Raw genomic sequence first — 9,438 nt, 5'->3', positions numbered from 1 at the left:
GAGTTGAGGACGCGTCCTCAATTTTTGCCTAAGGTGGTTTCATTGTTTCATATGAACCAACCTATTGTGGTGCCGGTGGCTACGGGAGACTTGGAGGATTCCAAGTCCCTGGATGTAGTCAGGGCCTTAAAAATTTACGTAGCCAGGACGGCTCGGATTAGGAAAACAGAGGCACTGTTTGTCCTGTATGCGGCCAACAAGGTTGGCGCTCCTGCTTCTAAGCAGACTATTGCTCGCTGGATCTGTAACACGATTCAGCAGGCTCATTCTACGGCTGGATTGCCGTTACCAAATCCGGTAAAGGCCCATTCCACTAGGAAGGTGGGCTCTTCTTGGGCGGCTGCCCGAGGCGTCTCTGCGTTACAGCTTTGCCGAGCAGCTACTTGGTCTGGTTCAAACACCTTTGCAAAATTCTACAAGTTTGATACCCTGCCTGATGAGGACCTCATGTTTGCTCAATTGGTGCTGCAGAGTCATCCGCACTCTCCCGCCCGGTTTGGAGCTTTGGTATAATCCCCATGGTCTTTACGGAGTCCCCAGCATCCTCTAGGACGTCAGAGAAAATAAGATTTTAAACCTACCGGTAAATCTTTTTCTCCTAGTCCGTAGAGGATGCTGGGCGCCCGTCCCAGTGCAGACATATTTCTGCAAGGCTTGTATATAGTTGTTGCTTACATAAGGGTTATGTTACAGTTAAGATCAGTCTTTGGCTGATGCTGCTTTGTTCATACTGTTAACTGGTAGCGTATATTCCAGGTTATACGGTGTGGATGGTGTGGGCTGGTATGAATCTTGCCCTTAGATTAACAAAAATCCTTTCCTCGTGCTGTCCGTCTCCTCTGGGCACAGTTTCTCTAACTGAGGTCTGGAGGAGGGGTATAGAGGGAGGAGCCAGTGCACACCCATTCTAAAGTCTTTAGAGTGCCCATGTCTCCTGCGGAGCCCGTCTATACCCCATGGCCCTTACGGAGTCCCCAGCATCCTCTACGGACTAGGAGAAAAAGATTTACCGGTAGGTTTAAAATCTTTTTTTATTAACACATGGAGGTCTGGATTTGGAATCACACTCAAAATTAAAGTGGAAAAACACACTACAGGCTGATCCAACTTTCATGTAATGTCCTTAAAACAAGTCAAAATGAGGCTCAGTAGTGTGTGTGGCCTCCACGTGCCTGTATGACCTCCCTACAACGTTTGGGCATGCTCCTGATGAGGTGGCGGATGGTCTCCTGAGGGATCTCCTCCCAGACCTGGACTAAAGCATCCGCCAATTCCTGGACAGTCTGTGGTGCAACGTGGCATTGGTGGATGGAGCGAGACATGATTTCCAGATTGGATTCAGGTCTGGGGAACGGGTGGGCCAGTCCATAGCACCAATGCCTTCATCTTGCAGGAACTGCTGACACACTCCAGCCACATGAGGTCTAGCATTGTCTTGCATTAGGAGGAACCCAGGGCCAACCGCACCAGCATATGGTCTCACAAGGGGTCTGAGGATCTCATCTCGGTACCTAATGGCAGTCAGGCTACCTCTGGCGAGCACATGGAGGGCTGTGCGGCCCCCCAAAGAAATGCCACCCCACACCATTACTGACCCACTGCCAAACCGGTCATGCTGGAGGATGTTGCAGGCAGCAGAACGTTCTCCTTGGCGTCTCCAGACTGTCACGTCTGTCACATGTGCTCAGTGAGAACCTGCTTTCATCTGTGAAGAGCACAGGGCGCCAGTGTCGAATTTGCCAATCTTGGTGTTCTCTGGCAAATGCCAAACGTCCTGCACGGTGTTGGGCTGTAAGCGCAACTCCCACCTGTGGACGTCGGGCCCTCATACCACCCTCATGGAGTATGTTTCTGATCGTTTGAGTAGACACATGCACATTTGTGGCTTGCTGGAGGTCATTTTGCAGGGCTCTGGCAGTGCTCCTGTTCCTTCTTGCACAAAGGCGGAGGTAGCGGCCCTGCTGCTGGGTTGTTGCCCTCCTACGGCCTCCTCATCTCCTGGTGTACTGGCCTGTCTCCTGGTAGCGCCTCCATGCTCTGGACACTACGCTGTCAGACACAGCAAACCTTCTTGCCACAGCTCGCATTGATGTGCCATCCTGGATAAGCTGCACTAACTGAGCCACTTGTGTGGGTTGTAGACTTCATCTCATGCTACCACTAGAGTGAAAGTACCTGCCAGCTTTCAAAAGTGACCAAAACATCAGCCAGAAAGCATAGGAGCTGAGAAGTGGTCTGTGGTCACCACCTGCAGAACAACTCCTTTATTGGGGGTGTCTTGCTAATTGCCTATAATTTCCACCTGTTGTCTATTCCATTTGCACAACAGCATGTGAAATTGATTGTCAATCAGTGTTGCTATCTAAGTGGACAGTTTGATTTCACAGAAGTGTGATTGACTTGGAGTTACATTGTGTTGTTAAGTGTTCCCATTATTTTTTTGAGCAGTGTGTATATATGTGTATATGTGCGCAAAGTGGGTGTGTGGTGTGTGTATATGTGTGAAATATACCCCTCCCCCATAAATCCTGCGTTTGCTCCTGTGCCTGGTTAAGAGATGTGGACCTGATCTACTTCAACAATTTGGAAGTGCTCTCTGGTTTGGAGATCTGCTGTTCCATAAAAGGGAGATGAACCCTTCCCTTATGTACAAACAACAGACCCTTCTCAAAGATTTATTTTACCCTCATAGAAGAAAATGCATCTAGAATTTAATCCAGCCTCTACAAGGCTTGTGTGGGCCCCTACCTATACAATTGCCAAATGTATATAATAACAATGTTTTAAAAGAACACTGTGGACACTATGTAAAATCGTAGTGTCAACATATGATAGTTCTTTTGGGTTCACTAGTCGCTTGACTAGCTTAAGGTGGGTAGTGTGTGAGCATGTGACGGTGTGGTGGTGTGTGACCCTGTCCGCGTATATCTCACCTATTCTTTCTTATTTATTCTTAATGTTGTTATTGGTTCTGTTATAGAACCTATCAACATATTCTTTGTAATAGTGCTTAGTGTATAATGTTGGCACCTAATAAAATTGCGACCGTCCCTGCTGTCCTGTTGTTAATGCTGCACTGCTCCTCTAATACTGAAGGGACGCTATATGGGATAGTAGAAGACCAGAGAAGAGTAGTTCTGTACAAGTGAATAATTCCTTCCTCAGACACTATAAGGACTCCGAACACAGTATACAATCAACATATAGATACTTAACCACTACCTTTGTTTTGCTGCAAGGAAGCTTTCCTTGCTTAATATTTGTGCTATAACACTTTTCAAGCCCCATACTTGATCTGTAGAGACGTTGCATATATAAGATCTTGTTTATCATTTAATGTCAGTGATATATCTGTCTACCCGTCCTAATTCCTAACCCATAGTTCAGCCTCATACCCTCCAACGCAAATAATCAATTAATTATTAATATGACGTTGATACCACACAATCCAGTGTTGAGCATGGTCCACCTTATGTAAAAGCAAAAACTATACAGCAATCTTATACACTTACATTAAAATATGAAACTTTTATTCATTTTCACGTTAAAACATTTTTTATCTGTAATATCTTCCAGCAAAATATTAAATTATATGAATTATAAATACTAGTTTGCAGACAAGCAAAAGATAAGAAATCTTTTTTGGGGCACTCTTAGATTAATAACTTATATTGTATTACCCTATAAAAGAACACCATAGAGTGGTGTCTAAACATCACTTAAATAGTATTAAATACAGTATATCTTAGAATGATGATATTGATGCAAAAGTTTGCACTTATAATATTTATACCTAGCTGGAGTACCTGGTGTTGCCCATGATTTTAAACACACAGTATAAATAACATTGTAGATAGCTGAATACCTGTGCTTTGGTACGGGATGAGGATGGTAAATTAGAATGATAGTTGTTCGTTAATTTATGTTGGTTGGAGATCTAGTATATAGACATATCTTGGTTCCCTGATGCACTTTGTGTAGTGGCCGGACCCCTTTTTGGTCCCCCAATGGACCCTGCTCTTCCCACTATACAACTCTGTCTGTGGCTTCCTGCTGCCTCCATTCCCCTCCTCACATCATGTCAGTGCCCCTGTGAAATTATTGAATTTTTTACAGTTTCTTATATAGCGCAGCACATTATGTATCTCCTGATATACTCTGTGCTTCTGGGGGACCGTGCTACTTCCACTATATAACTCTCAGTGTGTGGGTTTGTGCTACCTGCATTCCCCGCCTCACATCATGTCACATGCAGCCCTGTCATCACTGACATATCATGCATGTCCTAATATAGGGGGTCATTCCGAGTTGATCGCACGTAGCAACTTTTTGCTGCTCGTATGATCAACTTGACGCCGCCTATGGGGGAATGTATTTTAGCATAGCAGGGCTGTGATTGCTTGTGCAGCCCTGCTATGCTAAAAAAGTTTCCTGCAAAACAACTGAGGTACTAATTAAGTCACCTGTATTCAAGCCTGGATATCACTAAAACCAGGACTGTTAGTGTGCCTTGAGGACTGAGGTTGGGAAACACGGCCTTAAAGAGACACACTCAGCCAATACCTTATTCCTGACAGCAAGTGTCGCGTGTACAGATGAAGCAGGAGTGTATAAGTGTCCCGTAGCCTCACCTCCTACATGCAGTAGGCCCTTCTGTGTCAGTGACATATTCCCAGTGACATTCATGAAGATGTTGCATGCCTAAGCTGGAGGAGATCCATGTCTTATACAGGTTGATAATTTGATGTGTTCTTAGCCTATGCAAAACTGAGGCTGCTGAGACATATCTTTTAATCACATTTTCTGAGTGAATTGACCTAATCTTGGGAAATTCCAATTATCATTTGGATGAAGTATCTCATTAGTTCCAACTAATTGGTTTATTAATCACCCCACACTAAATGGGATTTGTCATTAGAATCGTGTAAAAGTCTATACCTGATGTAAGGATATAATTCTTACACTGTCCGCACCATCTACCCCTGAGGAAGTCTATCTGGACGAAATGTGTAGGGTTCGTTGATATGCTGTGCCCACAAAACCAGCAGATTCTCATCCACATGAAAATGGCTTTTGTATTTTTAATGTCATAGGTGTGAATGTGATATTTATCCTCTCTGTCATTTGTTGGATTACTGATACCTATGTATTGAAAAGTTTTTAATCACTGTACTGATTTTATGGAAAATAAACAAAACAAATCTGTATGTTCTGATTCTGTAATTGGATGTTCTACTGGGTGGAAATTAATTTAGCTCTATATATATTGTACTAAATGGGAATTGGCTAACCCCATTCCAATCAGCACCCTCAAAAACATTATCAATATTTATTTTCTGGTTCTTGCTAACAAGGAATCGTTTTAGAGGCATTTCTTTGTACATACATACATACATACATACATGCATACATACATAGCTCCAAAAAATAAAGGGAACAACACATCCTAGATCTGAATGAAATATTCGTATTAAATACTTTGTTCTTTACATAGTTGAATGTGCTGACAACAGATTCACACAAAAATGATCAATGGAAATCAAATGTATTAACCCATGGAGGTCTGGATTTAGAGTCTCACTCAAAATTAAAGTGGAAAAACACACTACAGGCTGATCCAACTTTGATGTAATGTCCTTAAAACAAGTCAAAATGAGGCTCAGTAGTGTGTGTGGCCTCCACGTGCCTGTATGACCTCCCTACAACGCCTGGGCATGCTCCTGATGAGGTGGCAGATGGTCTCCTGAGGGATCTCCTCCCAGACTTGGACTAAAGCATCCGCCAATTCCTGGACAGTCTGTGGTGCAACGCCACGTTGGTGGATGGAGCAAGACATGATGTCCCAGATGTGCTCAATTGGATTCAGGTCTGGGGAACGGGCGGGCCAGCCCAAAGCATTAATGCCTTCATCTTGCAGGAACTGCTGACACACTCCAGCCACATGAGGTCTAGCATTGTCTTGCATTAGGAGGAACCCAGGGCCAACCGCACCAGCATATGGTCTCACAAGGGGTCTGAGGATCTCACCTCGGTACCTAATGGCAGTCAGGCTACCTCTGGAGAGCACATGGAGGGCTGTGCAGCCCCCCAAGGAAATGCCACCCCACACCATTACTGACCCACTGCCAAACCGGTCATGCTGGAGGATGTTGCAGGCAGCAGAACGTTCTCCTTGGCGTCTCCAGACTCTGTCACGTCTGTCACATGTGCTCAGTGAGAACCTGCTTTCATCTGTGAAGAGCACAGGGCGCCAGTGTCGAATTTGCCAATCTTGGTGTTCTCTGGCAAATGCCAAATGTCCTGCACGGTGTTGGGCTGTAAGCACAACCCCCACCTGTGGACGTCGGGCCCTCATACCACCCTCATGGAGTCTGTTTCTGATCGTTTGAGTAGACACATGCACATTTGTGGCTTGCTGGAGGTCATTTTGCAGTTCTGGCTCTGGCAGAGTGTGTCATCAGGTTTGCGGGTTTTTTATAATGTTTTTATAATGTATTTGATAATAGATCCACGTCAGTGGTCAGATTGGCATAATTGTTTATGGTTTTTATGTTTTGTTTTGTTGCTACAGCAACATATCCCCATGACAACGCTGGCTCCTGCTTGTGTGGGTCCTCCCAGCGGCCGCATCGCCCGGCAGCGGAAGGTCGTCATCCGGAAGGGGCGGGTTTGCCGAATCCAAAAGTGCGGGCTCCGTGGTCCGGGACGCCGCTGGTCGTGACAGAGGTGACCGAGCCAGGGGATGGTAAGGTATTTAAGTTTGTTTTTTGCACTGTTTGTCACTTGTCTTGCTGTGTCTTGAGGAAGGGAGTGCGTCTCCCGAAACGTTGACATTAAAGCACGTTTTTCTACATTCTTGAAAGTCTCCTGAGTGCCGCCTTTCATGCACCATACATAGAGCCATCCTGCTCAAGGAGGGCACCGGAGCACATTCCCAGCGGGTACGAGGAGTGCCAGACCCAACAGAGCGGAGTATTCGGGGCTTTCTCCTAGTCCCACCAGGCCGGGGCACCCTTCTGAGGTACACTTGAATTACCCACACAGACACTGGCTCGGCAAGCCACATGAGCACGGAATATTAGCACAGAGCACGTTGCACTTTACGGTGTATTCATTGGCATATGCTGCAGCTATACAGCGACAGCAGGTGGTACATACCTGCAGTATAATACGGGAGGGTTGTACCTTCCTGATACAACATGGCCACATCTGAAGGGGATCCTGGTGACGCTCAGACATACTTACTACAATGTGACAACTACGACGTGCTAAGCTTTTCTGACATTGAGGCAGAAAACATCCTGTTGAAAGAGCCTGCCTTTGAAGAAAATCTGGTGTCTTCCAATGAGGAACTGTTCCGAGAGCTATTTAAATTACGCAAGAGAGAAGTGGACTTTATGTATCACGGACGAACGCTCTCAGACTACTACAGAAGTAAGCAGATCCCTAGGGGATTTCGGGTGCAAAATATCCCGACTATTGGACGCCATAACGCGAACTTCTGTAGAAGATGGATCTCGGTCCTAAATAAATGCGCAATGGACCTCATGCTCCTGGTTATAGAGGAATCCACCCGGGAGGTTAATCTAACCAGGGAGAAGCTTCGTGCATTTGAGGAACAACATCTCCAGAGTCTCTCTGAGGATAAAACCACCAATTGGCTAGATAAGTTGAAAAACCAGGTAGAAACATACAGGCTCGAGTTGCTCAAATATAAGAAAACCAAACTGCTTAAAGTACAAGCTGACTATGAGCAACATCGGGTATATACCTGGCTAGCGAAAGCCACTGGTGTGGCAACCAGAGGAAAGACAGAGAGAGCATACAGACGAAGGACCCACAGACCTCATGCAAGCACCTCGGCGAGTGAGACGGATGATACAGCGGTTTCTGATTCAGCGGTGTCTTCTCAGGGTGTCCCTTTAGGGGCGGTCACCCGGGCACTGGCTTCTGGCAAAAGAAGAAACCCACCAGACGGGGTGGCCAGTCGAGGCGGCAAGCGGGGAGGAAGACCACCCAGGCCGCGTCGGACTTAATTTTCAACCTATCTCATTCAGCATTAACGACAGCTGAATCAGCTGTCCTGAGTAGAGGACTGTCGTATGTACCCACTAAAACACCAGATGATTTTCAGTGGAAGATTGAGACATACAAATTCAACAGAAGTTTAAAACTTAAAGAGCACTTTGACAAGCATGTTGATCACAGACAAAAGGGGACGTCTACGCCGCTGATAAAAGGACTGACCTCTGGCACACAGTTCGATCCGGTGTCGCAAAATGCGGCCATTAAAACATTTACACGGATGTTGGAACATCTTCAGGACGATCCTCCTCCGCATGTATATAGAAATATGTCCAAAGAAGAACATAGCGCCCTCCAAGACTTTAGCGCCAGACAGGACATCATTATCAGGGGCGCGGATAAAGGGGGCGCGATTGTCATACTAGATACTGATGATTACATAGCGGAATGTGATCGACTGCTTTCTGATAGTCAGACGTATGTTTTGCTTAATGGTGATCCGACTGCCCAGTTTAAGGTAGAATTGGAGCAGATGTTATCATGTGCCAAAGAGGAGGGGTTGATTACCCATGATATATATACAAAATTGCTGTGTCCATATCCAGTAGTTCTTGTTTTTTATTCTATTCCCAAACTTCACAAGGATGCGCAGCATCCGCCCGGGCGCCCTATTATCTCAGCCAGAGGTTCAATATGTGAACCAATTGCTAGATATTTAGACTTCTTTTTGCAACCTTGCATCCAAGCCACCCCCACCCACTTGAAAGACACAAGTACGCTGTTAAGACAGTTTGCACAGTTAGGACCCATTCCACCTGGCATGGTACTGGCCACGCTTGACGTGGCCAGCCTTTACACATGCATCCCACACCAGGCGGTGCTAGCAGCTGTGAGACACCTTATTACTAATAATCCCAAGTACACGGGCCCGGATGTGGATTTGTTTGTTAATTTACTGGAATACACCCTGAGCCACAATTATTTTTTGTTTAATGGTAGGTTCTTCCTTCAGAAGACTGGGTGTGCGATGGGGTCAGCAGTGGCCCCATCGCTAGCAAACACATACATGTGGGAGGTGGAGAGACAAATTTTCTTTGAGGGTGTTGAGATCACCAGGTCCATTTTTCTATACTCGAGATATATAGACAATCTCCTGCTGTTTTGGACAGGAGACGAGGGAGCTCTAGCCAAAATAGTAGAGGTGCACAATAACACATCTAGCCCGATTAAGTTTACTTTGACCACCCATAGGTCTGAGATATGCTTTTTGGATACTAAGATCCTGGTGCAAGGAGATGTGCTGCGGACCACGTTATACTCTAAGCCTACGGACCGCAACACACTCCTCAGATATGACAGTTTCCATCCCCCAGCCCTAATTCAGGGCTTACCATATTCCCAGTTCCTCAGGGT

This window comes from Pseudophryne corroboree, chromosome 2 (genome assembly GCF_028390025.1).
Source record: "Pseudophryne corroboree isolate aPseCor3 chromosome 2, aPseCor3.hap2, whole genome shotgun sequence".
In the NCBI taxonomy this organism is placed as follows: domain Eukaryota; kingdom Metazoa; phylum Chordata; class Amphibia; order Anura; family Myobatrachidae; genus Pseudophryne; species Pseudophryne corroboree.
Note: the sequence above shows the minus strand (reverse complement) of the source record.